At 37.3% G+C, this 16,738-nt stretch overlaps 1 long non-coding RNA gene and 1 pseudogene across 2 annotated transcripts; one reads left to right on the forward strand and one right to left on the reverse strand.

Moving 5' to 3' along the window:
• Nucleotides 1-6,934: 6,934 nt before the first annotated feature.
• On the reverse strand, nt 6,935-8,439 carry LOC130745000 (BTB/POZ domain-containing protein POB1-like; annotated as a pseudogene).
• A 6,589-nt stretch (nt 8,440-15,028) lies between these two features.
• Nucleotides 15,029-16,534, forward strand: LOC130747305 (uncharacterized). 2 transcript variants are annotated; one of them, XR_009022360.1, is made up of 2 exons: nt 15,029-15,527; nt 16,235-16,534. It is a non-coding gene; the product is annotated as an uncharacterized LOC130747305 (long non-coding RNA). The 2 variants fall into 2 exon arrangements; XR_009022361.1 differs by having other exon boundaries at nt 15,029-15,523.
• Nucleotides 16,535-16,738: the final 204 nt, after the last annotated feature.

Here is a 16,738-nt window from a genome sequence, read left to right on the forward strand (position 1 = left end):
CCACTGCTAACTTCTCCCTTATTTATCAGCGAGATCCGGCGAGATGGATGAGCTAATGGTGAAATCGGCGTCGCGACTAGAATCCCCTTGAAGCCAGCTTCAAAACCCCTAAATCAATTTGATGATCGACCACCGTCTTCTCCGGCAACTTGGCTCACTCGGAATCTAGCTGTGTGTGTTTCGGGGTGGGTTATGATTGTTGGGTTTTAATTTTGGTGGGGTTGTTTGGCTTTTGATTGTTGGCACCATTCTTATTCTTTTGCTGTGTTGTGCTTATTCATGCTTATGCATGTTTACTGTTTAGCCTTATGGGTTTAAATGAAGATTTGTCTCCTTCTATGCTTATTCTATCAGTGCCTATGGTGTTAATAAATTGTTAAGAAGATGATGGATTTAAATGTGGGTTTTTTTTTTCTGGGTTTATGCCTCTGATTTGCATAGCTAAATGTGTTTCTGGGTTTGAGATTTTATTCTGGGTTTGAGATTTTGTTTTCTAGGTTTGAGGATGATATGGTGTTGAAGATGATAAGATGAAGATTTAATTTGAGATTTAAGTTTGATGGTTTAAGTGAAAGATTTAATTTAAATGATGAGATTAAAGGTTTTAATTATGAGTTTTTTTAAAATAAAATAAAAATTAACACCTGGTCTCATTAATCCCACATGGCCATGCCACATGGGCAACCGGAGCTCCGGAGGGACTAAAACCAAACCTTTTGACAAAGGTTAGGGACTAAAACTCACCTTTGCTCCGGCGAGGGACGAAAACCAAGCATTTGGTAAAGGTTAGGGACCAAAAACTTATTTAAGCCAAAAAATAACAACTCAAGTTCCTATACTCTTATGGTTTAATCACAAGATATTGTTTTCATTATATATATCCCGAAACTAAGAATTTAGAACAGTTCCATGCCTGTTATTTCCGTTTGGAGATGATTACATGATTAAACTAATGAATAAATTAAATGAGAAGAAGGCTAATATACATAAACAGTACTAAAACTAATACCAACAGTGTTTTAAAACTCGGCTCGGTCATCGACTCAATCGGGGTACCGAGTCACTGAGTCACTGGTTCGATTGCTTGACTCGGTGTATATTAAAAAATAATAAAAAATTTCCAATGCAATATATATATATATAATATATATTTAATAAAACGCGTATCTAATCAATAACAAAGGGATGGTGCAGTGGTTAGGTTCTTCCACATCTCCTCTATGGCTTGAGTTCGAATCCTTTTTTTTTTTTTGGTCAATGGTTCAAACTTGATAGAAAGTGGGACAAGGGCCCAAGGAATACAAACAAGAGCAACAGCTCAAACAACCTTACACGGGGAAAGCCAAAGACTTGGACAACACCCCAAGATTCCCTGGAAAAATAAAGCACTAAGGACAACAGGGGACAAAGAAGGATGGGGGGCCACCGGTCACATGCTAACAAAAGGCCAAGTGCATGCACATGAAAGCAAACAAATGAGAGCAATAATAACAGGACCTAACTCTAGACAATCCTAACCAAACATAGAAAAATCTAGAGAGAGGTCATCAATTCTTCCTCTCTATCATTGGCTGGACCCAACGGTGCACAACACTTCCAAGAAAGCAAGAGAGAAAGGGAGAAACAATCCACCAAACAGAAGCAGAGAACCAGCTACCAAACCAGAAAAGGCTTCATGCAAGGAGCACCAAACCGTCAAGGCAAGCCAGTGAGGATCATCTTCTGGGAGGAATTCCTCTAGTGTCTTTTGCTAAAGCCACTGCAATGGAGTGGGGAGGAGTATACACCCAATTTCGCATAAGACTTCCTTGAAATTCAAGCTGGGCAACTAGGTGGGCTACACCATTTCTCTCCCTGGGGATCCAAAGGAAGCCACAGTGTAAAAAATCCCTCTTGATAATTTTAATATCCTCTACAATGGCCTTAATTTCAGCTACTTGTTTCACAGATCTACAAGCTTCAATTAGAGGTTGGCAGTCTGATTCTGACAGAATTCTATCCAATCCAAGGCTTCTGGCCAGAATTAGCCCTTCCCTGAGAGCAAGTGCTTCAGAAACAATGGGAGAGGGAGCTAGTTGTCTGGAGGCTGTTCCAGAGATCAGTTGGCCGAGGTTGTCTCTTATAACCACACCGACTGTACATGAAGGAGAGGGAGCTTTCCAGCTAGCATCAGAATTTAGTTTGTAGACACCAGGGGGAGGGGGGCGCCACCTGGGGTCTCTAGCAGAGGTAACATTTATATTTCTTTCCCTGGTAGTCTGCTTGTTGGACTGTGAGGTACTCATTAGATTTGCATCCTGCTGCATGTGTCTAATTTGAAAAATGGTGTTCACAGGGTTTGGTTCTTCCAATTGGAATATCACTCGGTTCCTATTCTTCCATATGGCCCAGAGTGTGAAGCTCAAAGTGGCTAGATCTTCCTCATGGTTTAGGGAGTGGTTCAAAATAAATTGGCTTCTCTCAACAAACCATCTGTCAAACCTGAGATTCCCCCCAGGTTCAATGCTCCATTGCAAGGGTGAACCAAACCATGCGGCCCTTGTCCAAGGACAAAGGAGCAGCGCATGTTCCACAGATTCAGGGGCATTGTTACAAATCTGGCAGAGCCCGCTAGGAATAATTCTTCTTCTCCAGAGATTTTCTCTAACAGCCAAGGCATTGTTGCAGGCCTTCCAAAGGAAGGTCTTGATACGTTGAGGAATATTACCACTCCAGATTTGTTTCCAGAGTTCTGGTGAAGGAGAGTAAGAGCCTGTGGGTCTTGAGGCTGGAGCCTCAGCACTCATCTTTGCAATGTGGTACCCGCTACTGATGCTATACTCCCCTGAGTTGGTGTGAGGCCAGATCAGTTTATCATCACCATTCACCAAACCAATAGGGGTTTGTAAAATTCTTAAGGCAATCAAGGGATGAAACATGCTTCTGACTTTGCCCACGTTCCAGCCTCCACCACTAGGTTCTCTTAGTTCACTAATTTTCCTTCCCTGGTTATGGGGATCCCCTCTTAGGACTTCCCCTGACCAGATCCAGGGGTCCCCCCATATCCTGACATTTTCTCCATTGCCAATAGCCCATCTGCCCTTCTGGGTAAGTAGCTCTCTCCCTTCTAGAATACTTTTCCACATCCAAGATGTTCTACGACCAGCTCTAGCTTCCAAAAAGTTGCTATTTGGGAAGTACAAAGCCTTAAGAATTGAAGCCCATAAAGCACCCGGTTTCTCCAATAATCTCCAGGCTTGTTTAGCAAGGAATGCTGTATTTTGATGCAGAAAGTCTCTGAACCCAAGCCCTCCGTCACTCCTTCTTTTTGATAAAACTTGCCAATTTTTCCAATGAATCCCTCGGTCCCTCCTTCCCTTCCACCAGAAGTTTGCCACAGCTGAGTTAAGTGAGTTGCAGAAGGTCTTTGGGAACTTCACAATAGCCATGGCATAAGTAGGCACCGCTTGGATGACCGCTTTGATTAAAATTTCTTTCCCAGCTTGATTAAGAAGTGACTCCTTCCAACCTTCCATCTTATCTAAGATTCTGTCTCGGATCCAAGCTAGAGAGTTGGTTTTATTTCTCCCCCAGATTGAAGGTAAACCCAGATACTGTCCTGGGTTGTTCCACACTTTCATATTCAAGATAGAAGCTAGGTGAAATTTCAGGTGAGTGGATAAATGATCACTGCATACAATCCCAGATTTTGCTGTGTTAATCCTTTGGCCCGAAGCCAAGGAGAAGGTATTAAGGATATCTAGAATCTGGTACACTTCCTGAGTTGTAGCCTTGGCGAAGAGGAGGGAGTCATCCGCGAAGAATAGATGAGTAATTCTGGGAGTAGTGGCTGCAAGCTTCAAACCCTCTATTCTCCCATCTCTCTGGGCTTTAAGAAGCATGTGAGAGAGAACATCGGCTGCAAGAACAAACAGGTAAGGGGAAAGAGGGTCCCCTTGCCTCAATCCTCTCTCCGGAACTAGTTTCTTACTCAAATAGCCATTCACCTTATACTTGTAGGACACACCCCTAACAATAGTCATCACTAGAGAGATCCATATCGGATGAAAGCCATAAGCTGAGAGTGCCCTTTCCATGAAGCTCCATTCTAGCCTATCATAGGCCTTACTAAGGTCCAACTTAATGGCCAGGTAGTCCTTTAGATCCCTTCCTCTGTTTTTCAAGCCATAGAAAACCTCCTGAGCAATTAAAATATTATCCTGGATGAGACGACCACCTACAAAAGCACTTTGGTTAGGAGTAATAATATCATTGAGGGCACTTTTCAACCTTGTAACCATGACTCTAGAGATCATTTTGAGCAAGAAATTGCAGCAGCTTATAGGGCGGTATTGGACCACACTTTCAAGTCCCGGGACTTTGGGAATGAGGGCCACCACAGTCTCATTAATATCTGCTGGAAGATTACCACTTCTGAAAAAGGTTTGAATTGCTGCATAGACATCCCCTTTGATGGTCTCCCAGTGGGATTTAAAAAAGAGGCCATTAAAGCCGTCAGGCCCAGGAGCCTTTAAGCTACCCAGATTTTGGATAGCTTCATCAATCTCCTCTTCTGAAACATCTGCAATTAAGGTGTTGTTCAGTTCTTCAGAGACAACTTTGGGCACATCAGTGAAGCATCTGTCCAGAAATTGGGATCCATTAGAGGTATAAATAGTCTGGTAATGTTGAAGGAAGGCATGCATCACTTTTGATTGCCCCTCAGCCCAAGTCCCATTATCATCCTTCACTCGTTCAAGTCTATTTCTGTCCCTGCGCTGAATGGTAGTTGCATGAAAGAATTTAGAATTCTTATCACCAAACTTCACCCATTTGAGCCTCGATCTTTGGCCCCAATAGTGCTCTTCCTGTTTCCATAGTTCTTGGATTCTGGATTTAAGGCTGGAAATTAAAGTCCAATCAACTTCATCTTGCTGTCTATTCTGTTCCCTTAGCAATTCTCCTTTGAGCTTCAGAATTTCCTTATCAGCCGCTTTAAAAGTCTTCTTTTGCCAAGTTTGTAGGGATCTCCTACCAGCTTTCAATTTCGCTGTTAGAGCCATCCACTCATTGTCCATGTCTGGAGTTTCTGCCCATGCTTTGTTGATTACTTCTTTGCATTCTACATGTTCATCCCAAAACAGCTCGTATTTGAATTGGACTCCACTAGATGGGGCTAGGTTCAAAAACAATAGGGGAATGGTCAGAGCTTATAGGAGGATAAGCAGTCGCTTTAGCATTAGGGAATAAAGCTCTCCATTCCCAGTTTGCCACCACACGGTCAATCTTCTCTCGAGTCACAAAACCCCCCCTTGGGTTGCTAAATATTGCGTTTTTTGTCTACTACATACATAATGTTTGCAACTGGATAAAAAAAACAATTTGAATGACCCAATATATTAAATAATTAGGTAAACGGGCTTCCAAAAAAACAATTTGAATGGCCCAACGTCAACAAACTTAAAAAAAAATTAAAAAAACATGAAAAGGGGACTGGCATTGACCAAAAAAAAAAAAGGTGACTCGCCGGTTCAATCAAAAAACCGGCCGAGTCACCGGTTTGATCATTAAACCGGCCGGTTTAAAGCGGTTCCAGCCGAGTGGCTTGCTTAACCGGTCTGAAGTGTGGCTCGGATCAGTCAGGTCACCGAGTCCCGATCGGACCGGTCGGACCGGCCGGTCCGAGCCGAGTCTTAAAACACTGAATACCAATCACTTAAATTTAAATCTTCAAGCTCTAACATGGAATTTTGGAGATAAACCACTTTAGAACTGAAATTGGATCCTTGATCAGCGCCAGAGCAAACTCAACAAAGACGGTCACACAAAGGCAGCATGAACATATACATGTCAAAATCAACCTGCCTTCAATACATTTGCTTTGAATCAAATAAAGGTACTTCAACCTCTTGTTGTACACCAAGCAGAGGAAATGAGAAAAACAAGTAGGCCGGGTATTACCCAAAAGGCCAAAGAGAAACCAAAAGGCCTGCATTAACAATCCTCAGAGTCAGAGCAACAAAACATGGCCTAATGACTTGTAAGTTTTCTTTAATCTTCTCCTCCTACCTTCTTCAAGTTCTCAATTTCTAAAGAAGTGATTTGGAGGTTACCTGTCTCTCTCTACTCACACACCATAATCCACATACTATTCTTAACTCAGCGCATCTCAAATAATATTATTATTAATCACAAATTTAGCAAATACTGTTAGGTCTGCAGAATATGTGTAAGGATTCATGTCCACAAACCATCACATAAATTCACATCGCAAGAATTGACCAAACATTAAGATTGCTTCAAAATGCATCCTTAATCAATAAGAATAAAGGGTAGAAAAATATAATGAAGGTAGAGAAGGGTGGGTTAAACAAGTATAAACATGAATATGTCCCCGTCGCACTTCTATCCGATGACAGAAAACGGACTAATTTTTCATTTTTTTGAAATCAAATATAACCACTAGCATATAATCTACTGACTGTCAAAAAAAAAAGAGCTTATAATCTACTGCATAGTGCCTAGTTCTAAGGATTAGTAGCAGTGACGTATCCATGTGTAGTGTTATGAGGGCAAGTGCCCTCACTTAAATTTTGAAAAACCATAAGAAAAAAAAAATTGAGTAGTAAAAGTATGTAGTTTTTAATGGCCCATTTGATAAAAAATTATCTCATTTATGTCTCATATTGTTAAATGCTCTCACTTGTGTCCCACATTGCTAAATGTCCTCACTTGAGTAGTAAAAGTATATGGTTTTTCATGACCCCTTTGGTAAAAAATGCTCTCACTTGTGTCCCTTTAGGTAAAAAAATTCATCACTTCTAATAGTATATGTTAATTATTTTGTTGCGAATTTATATGTATATTTTGCCCTCACTACATCAATTTTTTGGATCTGTCACTGATTAGTAGGGTTAAAGTTAGGCTAGCAACTAGAATACAAAATTCATAGGGATCAATGTTTGATAATGAGCTTAGCTCTGAGATGAAGAACACCTTTAATGAAGAAAAGACTATCCTCCGCCATGAACGAAGTCCATGGAATTGCAAACAAGTTATTACTGCTAGAAACCCTCTTCCTTGGAGTAAATGTACAATTGCCTTTTGAACTTACTAACAAACTCCTCCGTTGACCTAGACCTTACAGCAAATTCATAGTCCACAACAAAGCTTACCGGGCTGCTCAGCATTCCCAAACGCAGCCCAAAGCAATGGAAAGAGCCCGGTTGGCCCATGATCATGCATTGTGCTGATAGACTAAACTCTTGTCCACCCAAATGGAATGATTGAGAACACACCAGGCCAAATGGGAACAAATTGGCACACTCCTCCCGCTTCATATTCAAATACACCACACAATGCTGTTGGGGATGTTCAAATTCTATCACCTTAATAGGGCGATACTTATATGCCCTCTCCACAAAACGAGAAGAGTCCAATGAAGCAGACACTTTTGCTCGCATTAACTGTTGGCGATGTAGAGGCCTCGCCTTGAAAATTAGGGTTTCAAGTACAAGCTTAAATGCTCTAAATTTAAAGTCATTACAGGTCAAGGCCTCCTCAAGCTTTGAACATGTCATATAAGGGAACCGAATTAAACGCGCAAGCCTTGTATCCAGAACTTGTTGTCTTTCTTCGTGTCTGTCGTAGTGTTGTCTAACCCACATTAAAACAAAGTCATATACAATATCTTCTGTTATAACCAAGAGAAGATCACTAGCTAAAATTGCTAGTAATCCACAAAGAGGCAAGGCCATAATCTCTTCCTGAAACTTGAGTATATCCTTGTATCTACCTACAAGATAAGTCTTTGCAGCATCTGCCAGTGGTTGGACTACATCAGCCATTAAAACATGCGGAAGTTCCAAGTAAAGTAATGCAGATTCAGGTGTCATACAGGATCTCATGCATGAAGAAACTCCAAATTGATCAGCAGCTATAAGCACATCCAATAAATCAGTTGCTGCAGTGACATTCAAGGTATTTGTGTACAGCTCCATGAAAGAAGTTTCTTCGGATGCATTTATTTTCAAGGTGAGATGTCTCTGCTCTGACTCCTTCATCCCATTAGAGAAAAACTTATGGAAGAAAGTGCATTTACTAGCCAAGATAAGAGAACTGATATGCAGGGTTTTAACACTAACAAGCGTAGCTGCACGAGCAATCCATGGGTGAACTTAAATCATTGTTGTTTGCACAAGAAGGCAACTCTTCAACCGTCCCTTCATCTTGATTTACATCAGCCAATTCAGTAAGATCCTCAATGTTTTCGCGTTTCCTCTTGCCGTGGCGAATATGGTTAGCTTTGGCGGTGGCGGCGATGTCTGACTTAGACGGCGCATTAACCGGGTCGGTGGTAATCTCGATCCGAAGAACCCTGTCGAAGAAATTGCTGTCATTGAAAGCGAAGCCAACATCGAAATCAGAAGAAGAGCCACCGCAGGAGCACGTGGGGTCCATCACCAAAATCCGAATTCGGACTCGTGTTCCTCCTTGCCTCAGTAGAGAAGAAGAAGAAACCCTTAAAACTAAACGTTAGACCCGCGCGTTGCGCGGCATATAATAATCTTTTTTTAGTAAAATGATATATATTTTAAAACATAAATAAAACGCAAAGAGTTATAAAATAGTAAATTAAAATAGTAATTGTATCAATACTCATAGGATTTTCTAATAATTAAAAGCTGACATAAAAATAGAAATAACAATAAATCATGCCACTAACTTACTTTTTCAAAGTACATAAATATAAATTGTTTTTTGATTACACAAAAAAAATGTAAATTTTTTAAAAAAACTTAATTAATTAATAAGAATTTTTAGAAACAAAATAATGTAGTTTGTCATATTATTAAGTTTACTAAATATATACAAAAAGTATACATTTCATAAAATGTTATGAATATTTGTAGATTATATAGATAAACACATATATAGATAGTAAACATGTATTATATGTTTGTTATGTAAACATAGATTTTAAATGTGCTATATAAACATGCAATTTATCATCCTTGAATTAGAATATCTAGACTCTGAGAAAATCTAGAAGTGTCTAAATATTTTGAATTTCTATTTATAATTAATATGATAAATATATGTAAAAAATAACTTAAATATTATTGATATATTTTTATTGGATAATTATAATTTTGATTAAATAATTTTAGTGTTCAATATTTTATTTTTCTAATTTTGTATATAGTAGATATTATTTTATTGATTCATAAGAGGACTAAATATGGAAATTGAGTCAAAGGTCTTACATAAATATTATATTATTTAATAATATGGGTAATTTTTACTAAACTATAAAATGAGTTCTATTAATGAAGAGCGCAAGATATTAAAAATTAAATTTTTTCGACCAAAGAAGCACTTTCATGCATCCCTAGTAAATGGTTTTATTTTTTTCGTTCGAATCGACATATTACTAACGATTTGTGTGGTTGGTAACTTAGCAACTGTTGATGTCATATAGAAACAACTATGACCAATGCTAAGTTACCGAACACCTTTCAAAATCCGTTAGTAAATACTACCGAGGAGCTTAATTCCGACAGATCTTTGGTCATTGGTAATTTGTCTTAAGAAATTACTAAAATATGACACGCGCAATGCGTGGACATATAATTACTTTGTAAGATTGTCGAGAAATAATAATAATAATAATAATAATAATAATAATAATAATAATAATAATAATAATATGACATGTCAGAATGTGAGGGTTATGGATCAATTTGAGATAACTAAATTAAATGAGTGAGGAATCACATCATTAAGAGTATTGTATTTGTAGCTTAGTTGTCACGTCATTTAAAAATCTGATGTGACAAGTAAGGAGTAAGAAAGAAGAGTTGTGTTGTTCGTGTTACAATACGAGCATCAAAATTAATATATTACAGGACTCAAACCCGTGCGATGCGCGTGGAAAAATGATTTCATGGTTTTTTCTATATTTAAAAGTTATACATTAACATCTAGTAATTTTAAAATAAAATAATTTAGTGAATTGGTGGTCCATTAGGTGTTAAATAATTTTGTTTCATAAACAATCTTTCTATTCTTTGGACTAAATCATGAATCATTTCTTTACAGGAATTATTTTATTGGATTTGGTGAAAACAATTTAGTTTTTTTTTCCTTCTCATTTTCCCCCTAGCAAAACTGGGAATGAATAGCTAAATTTACATATTATCAATCAAATACTTCCATCTAAGTTCTTATTATCAATTTAAATAGGAGTTGAGTTAGTCAAAATCAAAGGGTTATAAGTAAGGCACTCCATAATAGTGGAACGAAAATTATGAGATGAAGCCTGTGACTTAGACTATAATGGTGGGCTTATAAACAATGCATTTGAGTACATACTCCAGTACGAGGGAGTAATATTAGAAAAAGACTATTCAGGAAGAGATCGTGGCCCTAGCAAATTTGATAACAACAAAGTTGGGGCTATTTGATGAATTTAAGTGTGGTTTATCACTTTCCTTTGATGAAGAACAAAATTGTTGAATCTTGAAAGAATAGTCCTCTTGCAACTATTTTTGTTCATGTCAAAAGAATTGACTATAGGAAATAACTGATATATGACCATAGAACCGGAATAGATTGCATGTATTTTTTTGTGATGACCGCTTAGAATTTTTTTTTATCTCTAACCTATCCTCTTCTCCCTCCACAAATAAATTATAAACATATATCTATTTTTGTAAATAGTATAGTCTAATTGGAATTTCGAGATATACTGACACTTGATTTTCTTGGTACAGTTTTTTTTTTTTTTTTTTTTTTGAGAACAAAAGTTTTATTCAAGATTGAACCAAAAGATGAGGACAGCCCCCCTCATCTGGGAATGATTTACACTGAAACATCAGAATTGAAATAGAAAAAATCTTTTACAAAAGCAGCACCACGTTTAGCCAGTTTATCTGCGTTGGAGTTTGCTTCACGGTAAATATGCGACACCTTGAGACAGTTGAGCTCAACAACCCACAAATCAATCTGGTTCAAATAACTGATAAGCTTCCAAGGTCTGTTACTCTGATTGTTAACCCAGCCGACTGCTAGAGATGAATCACTTTCCAAAATCAGGTTTCTAATGTTTCTGTTCAAACAGTATAGAAAAGCCTCATGTATAGCCCTGACCTCGGCCTCAAAAGCAAAACCTTCTCCAATATTTTTTGAGAAGAAACCCAGAATTTCTTCCCTGGAATTTCTAAAAATTCCCCCAATACCGCAAATACCCGGACATCCTCTGGCCGCACCATCAACATTAACTTTGATGAGACCCGCGTCAGGTGGTAACGATGTAGCAGAACGAAATTTCAATGGTCTAGAGGGAAGTTTGATGAGCTCAAAGTTTCTGGAAAGTTGGTCAATCGAATAAGAACAAGAATGAAGCAGAGGAAAAGCCCACCAGCCAATACGTAATAGATGAGAGTCCCAAACCTCCGAGCATTCAAAGCGTCTTTGGTTAAAACACGACTCATTACGGGATAACCAAATGGACCACAGCAGGGCATATGGGATCAACCGCCAGAGAACTTTATCAGAAACACAACAAAGATAGTCCCATTCAGCCATAAGATCAGATAAGGAAGCCGGAATAACCCAGTTCAGACCTTCACGAAGAAATATGGAAGACCACAGGCTCCAAGATTTGAAACAATGTAGAAATAGATGGGAAGTATTTTCACTTACCTCATTACATAGAACACAAATGTCTGCGGTAGTGAGAACAACACCTCTAGCTTGGAGGTTAGCTTTAGTTGCAATCTTGTTTCTCATGGCTTGCCAGAAGAAAAGGCCAACTTTCGGTGGAATAAGTTTTGACACTGATTTAGGGACTTGCCAATTATGTTGGGAGAAGACCTGCCCCTCAACCCAGCAGCACAGGTCTTTCACAGAGAAGAGGCCATTCGGTTTCAGTTTCCATATAACAGCATCCTCACACCCAACTGCTGGAATGTATCCATTAATAATGGCACAGAATTGATCATAGAGTTCCAATTCCCAGGTGAAGAAGCTACGGCGGAAAGATAGTGTCCAAAGGTTTGTGACATTTATGTGATTTGAGAAGAATACATTGTGACACATCAGCAAAAATACTGAGTTGGACCCTGTTGCAAGCAATATAAATGATGAGGTGTCAACGCTATATTGCGCGCTTCACAATTCCTATATTATAATAGATAGATAGATGATGATATATAATTAGTGATGAAATAATTAGTTTTATAATATATTTTAGAATTAAAGGGGAATATCCAAGTAAGGGAATAATTTATCACTAATTTATAGTATATCTTTTTTTTTTGACAGGTTTAGTATATCTTATTTTAATTAGTCTATCAAAAAAATCTTATCATAATTAGCTTATCAAAAAAATCTTATCATGATTAGGCTATAAAAAAAAATCTTATCATAATTAGCTTATCAAAAAAATCTTATCCAAATTAGCCTATAAAAAAATCTTATCATAATTAGTCTATCAAAAAAATCTTATCCAAATTAGCCTATAAAAAAATTATCATAATTAAATTAAGATAAAAATATTTTAAAAATATAAGATAAATGAGATGATTGGATATATGTGTAAAATAATTTATACAGTCAATATATACTAATTAATTTTAAAGAATATTAATCCTTTTTATAATTAATTAATATAGATAAATAAAAATACTGAAAAAATATCTTCATAAATTGTAAAAGTATTAAAAATATAATCATTTAATGTTTTTTTACGTCGGAAGGATAAATTGCACTCTCCACGGATTAATACTTGAACCTTCCCCTCCCCAACCCATATGTCCCCAACTCTTATCACTTGGGCTATCATTTGGGGACAATATATAATCATTTAACAGAATTTATAAATTATTTAAAATCTTTTAATCTTATTTATATAACAAAGAAATGTATCATGTGAATATATGAATGGTTGAATACTATAATAAGATTAAACTCGTGATATGCATGGGTTGAAATGGGATGACAATTTTGCCCAAACCCATGGGTACCCGCCCGAACCCGATCCGATTTGACGGGCAAAATCCGAGTTGACTGGATTTGGGTTTGGGTTTTGCCCGTTACTGTAGCCATTTATGGGTTTGGATTTGGTATTAGTTAAATCCGTGCCCATACCCGCCCAAACCCGAACCCAAAGATACCCGAAACATAAAATTACAAAAAAATCCTCATACATATATATATTTATAAACTTTGTTCTTAGTGTTTGATGATTAATTGTACTTTTGTATGTTTGAGAAAGTAAACTTTAAACTATTGTTGTCTCACTTTAGTGATGGATGAGGATGATGAATAATATTTGTTTTTTGTTTTTTTTCTTTATATGAATTTCACTTTTTTTTATATGAAAGTAAGTTCTGGATTGAGTTGCTACGTAACTAATGAGTTTGGGTTTGGATTTCGGGTAAATCCGAAACCCAATGGATTTGGGCATGGATTTCATTTTATCGCCCATAAGGGTTTGTGTTTGGGTTTGGGTTTGGGTTCTGGGATTTGGGTTTGGGTTCGGCAGTTGTAAAACCCGTGCCCGATCCTACCCGTTGCCATCCCTATTGAATTATAAGTTTTAAATTTACCTAATTTCTCATATTGATTTTAGCATTTATTTGGTCTAAATGTAAAATAACTCTCAGATATCCCCTTAATAGGTTAGAATAATAAGTAGTTAGTTTTTACATAGATATATAGATATCATGTTAAATATGTTAGTTAAAACTTTTTTTTTTTTTAAAAGCATGTGTTAGTTAAAACTTAAAAGTATTGAATCCCTTGTTTTTGTTATTGTATGAGAAAACTCCAAAAGATCCAAGTAAAGGAATAGGCTTAATCCTCATATTAGTCCCTGTCTTTGTGTCGACGTCTGAACCAGGTCCCTGACCGGAAAAATTTGTGGCATCAATCCCTCTTGTTCAAAAATGTTTGGAGCCAGTCCTCGCCGGAGCTCGGAGCTCCGGCGAGGGATGAAGTGGCATGCTGACTGTTTAAATAAAGATGACGTGGCACTTAAAAAATAATAAAAAAATAAAAAAGGGTTTAATTAACATAAATTAACTATTTCTAATCCTAACCCTAACTTAATTACCCAAATCTAATTAACCCCATATCAAAATCCCCAATTCAGAACCAACCAGGGAGATCTTCATGTTCCAGTCTCATCTTCTTCCTCAGGTTCCTTGTTCCAGTTCCAGTTTCACTTGCAACCCTCCCTCACCTCTTCCAAAACAAAGCTTCTGAACCATCCCTCCATCACCTGCAAACCACCCCTGAAACCCACCCCCACCCAAAACCCATCGCAACCCACCCCACCCCACCCTCACCTGCAACCCGCAACAGAAACCCACCCCCATCCCCAGCCTCACCCGCAACAAACCACAGAAACCCACCCTCACCCAGAAATTGAGCCCACAAATCCCATCTAGAACGAAGGAGAAGATAAGAAGCAGAAGACAGATTTGCTATGGGTATGAAACTGTAACATCCTAGGGATTTTTTTTTATATATCCCTGAAACTAAGTAAACATAATTTACTAACTTATATGCTATAATAAAATTTTAAGAGATATTAGCACTTGGGAATGGTATATATATATCCCAATGCTAAAATGATATTCCATCTGATTATATATAACTAGTTAGAATATATATGTTATTTAAAAAAAAACAAAACAAAACAGAACGTGATTTTAGAATATTGTGTTTGCATATAAAATAGTTATATACTTAAAAGGATATCTCTGCAAGTTGTTTTGACTTCCACGAGGTCCTTTGGTGATTACAACTAAAGATATTACATATATTAAAAACAACTTTTGGGAAAGGGAATAGATATTTAGAAAAGACACAGTATGTAAAGTGGGGATAGAGAAAGAAAAAAAAAAAGATTTTGAGAGGAGCAGAGAGTAGGGACAGCGTGAAGACTTCACAGTGTTAGAAGAAGAGAAGGAAGTAGGATCAGAAATCTGCATGCAGTGGAGGTCCTGCAAGGGCGCATCTTTGGAGAAGTAAGGTAAGGAAGTCTTGATCTCTACTGTGTCTTCTGCCATAGGGGAAGGGAAAAATGGGTTAGGAAGGAAGTATTGAGAAATTAAGTATCTCTTCTTTTGCATGTTAAAATTTTATATAAGAATTGATAGCTTATGTGTTAGAAATTTGGGTATGTCACAGAGAAGAGGAAAAGCTCAGACATTCATATTATGAACTTTTGGAACATAGGAAATTTGGGTAAGAGCTCTTAGTTGTGTGTTGTACTTTTCTTGGGCATTTCTGTGATTGAGGTTAGTTAGGAAAATTTTAAGATCATTAGAAACTACATTGTAGAGGTGGAAAAGCTGAGTGAAAGTCTAAGTTAAAAGACTGAGGTAATCTGTAAAACAATTTAGGTTTGGAAATTGATTTAATTTTGAAGCTATCCCTTAGAGCACTAATTTAATATTTTATTTTTACTCTAGATCTTACAAATTTGGCTCATTAGCATCAGAGGACAACTTCTGTTTCAGCTGCTCAAGAAGTCAGTGAGTAAAATGATGGAGAGTATAGCAAGTTTATAAATTATCTTATTATAACTGATATATCTTCTTATTACCACAAAGTGAGATAAAATCATTGTTCAACTATTTTATGATTTATGACTTGGGATATGTGGTGAAATTACTGATGTTATAGTTCAATGGTTGTCTAAACCATTTTACTAACGTGCTAAGTAGACTGATTACATATTTTTCTGAAAGAGGAAGAAGATCTCTTAGAACCTGTAGCTAATGATAGTAAACATTAGCCTTGGTTCACCGTGTTGTATGTTCGGGCGGGAAGCTCGACTATGATTCGTTTAGGCGGGGAGCCTGTTATGAATTATATGTCCAGGCGGGGAGCCTGCTGTTTATTTTCTTGGCAGGGAGCCTGCAATTGACTCTTCAGGCGTGGAGCCTTCTATTGGTAATTTGAGGCGGGGAGCCTGCTATTGATTCTTTTAGGCGGGGAGCCTATGTCGACATGGTTAAAGATTCTGTTTACAAGCAGAGAGTTTGTTTTTGTTCTTTTATTTGAGTAATAGCTTACTTAGTTGTGTATAATATGATTTGTATGCAATGATTTGGATGAGACCAAGAATATCATTCCTCATAACATTAATTTAATTCTGCTTGTTTTCTTTATTCTCTAGTATTTACTCACTAATTATGAGGTGACTTACCTTGTCTGTTGTTTTCTTTTATCAATTCAGGTAATCAGGCTCGTGTTGAACCAACCACATCCTCTAGACAGTCGACTTAGGATCCTTCATGAGGCCCTTCTGCTAAAAGGGCTACTAGTGTTGTTGTGTCTGACCCATGTTATTGAGTTAAAACTTGTTTTGTAAATGTCACTTTAACTTGTGCGTTGTTTTTACGTAGTGGCTCTAATATGTGGTCTACTAGAACCTTTATTATATAGCCTTGGTCCTATATAGCTTTGGGAGGCTTTGTTTTGAACTTGCTGCTATCATTTTGTTATTACAGGCTCTTATAATATTTTGGATAGTTCATATTTTAGGGGAGACCCTGCCAAATTTTCTATAGAAAATTCCTTGAAGCATAAATATGTCATATATAGGTATTATAAAGTCTTTCCATCTCTATGCGCAATTAGTTAAGGCTTGCTAGGTTAGGATGATTAACCTATGCGCCGGTCACCATCTAGGTTGGGTCGTGACAAAATATGAAACAAAGCTTCCTCTTCTTCTTTTCGA

The sequence above is a fragment of the Lotus japonicus genome, chromosome 3, assembly GCF_012489685.1.
Source record: "Lotus japonicus ecotype B-129 chromosome 3, LjGifu_v1.2".
Classification (NCBI taxonomy): Eukaryota; Viridiplantae; Streptophyta; class Magnoliopsida; order Fabales; family Fabaceae; genus Lotus; species Lotus japonicus.